Genomic DNA, 1,285 nt, shown 5'->3' on the forward strand with positions numbered 1-1,285 from the left:
TTTGTGTACAGATTTTTGTGGGGACATATATTTTTGTTTCTCTTGGACATATAGCTAGGAATGGAACTTCTGGGTCATATAACTCTGTGTTTAACATTTTTAGAAACTGTCAAAATGCTTTATGAAGTGGTTGTAACATTTTATAATTTAACCAACAATGAAAGAGAATCCAAATTTTTCCTTGTCCTCACCAGAATTTAATATTACCTGTCTTTTTTTTTTTTTTGTCATTTTTGTCATCCTAGAAGTGATATCTCATTGTGGTTTTGGTTAATATTTCCCTAACGAGTAACGATATTGAAAATTTTTCATATTCTTCTTGGATATTTGTATAACTTCTCTGTAGAAATATCTATTCAAATCCTGTGCCCAGTTTTCAAGCTACATTGTCTTTTATTGTCAAGTTGTAAGAGTTCTTTATATATTTTAGATACAAGTTGCTTATCTGATATATAATTGTAAATATTTTGTTCCATTCTATGATTGTCATTTCGTTGTCTTATGGTGCCCTTTAAAGCACAGATTTTTCTAAATTTGATAGATTTCTTTTGTCCTTTGGGCTTTTGATATTATTTCTAGGAATGCTATGCTAAATCTGTTTACGTATATTTACATCTATTATTTTTTTAGGAGTTTTCCTACGTGAAATCTAAGATACATTCTTTTTTTTTTTTTTTCTTTTTTCTTCACAATTGTTTGACTCCGCAAAAATCAGAAGGCACTAACGGACAGCCAACCCATCCCCACAGTGCCCTGAGTGAAGACAAGTCAGTTTAGATATATGATGGACTAAAATCCCACTACTTAAGGCTCCAAGCAGTGAGAGGAACAGCCATCAAATCTAAGATACATTCTGAGTTAATTTTTGTATATATTATGAGATAAAGTTCCACCTTTGTTCTTCCTTTTTTTTTTGTTTTTTTGCCATGTAGATATCTAATGTCCCAGCACCGTTTGTTGAAAAAAATTCTTCTATGCCCACTGAATTGTCTTGATACACTTGTTTGAAATCAATTGATTATAGTTGTGTGGATTTAGTTCTGGACTCAATGCTATTTGACTGATCTGTATATCTATCCTTATGCTAATATGCTGTGGATTACTGTAGCTTTGTAATAACTTCTTAAATGATGTGCAAATCTTCTAACTTTATTCTTTGTCAAGATTACTTTGGCTATTCCAGGTTCCATAATTATTTTCAAACGTGGTAAATATGCTTAAAAACCATTAGTTCTTAAGTAGCAGTCAAGTACTGTCATTGTAAATCGTGGCTTGTGTTTTTTTG

General features: G+C 31.2%; 1 non-coding gene across 1 annotated transcript; it reads right to left on the bottom strand.

The window, feature by feature from the left end:
* Positions 1-690: 690 nt before the first annotated feature.
* LOC120879176 lies at positions 691-838 on the bottom strand. The gene has a single exon (XR_005724740.1). It is a non-coding gene; the product is annotated as a small nucleolar RNA SNORA79 (small nucleolar RNA).
* Between the last annotated feature and the right edge of the window lie 447 nt (positions 839-1,285).

Source organism: Oryx dammah, unplaced genomic scaffold (genome assembly GCF_014754425.2).
Source record: "Oryx dammah isolate SB20612 unplaced genomic scaffold, SCBI_Odam_1.1 HiC_scaffold_19, whole genome shotgun sequence".
In the NCBI taxonomy this organism is placed as follows: Eukaryota; Metazoa; Chordata; class Mammalia; order Artiodactyla; family Bovidae; genus Oryx; species Oryx dammah.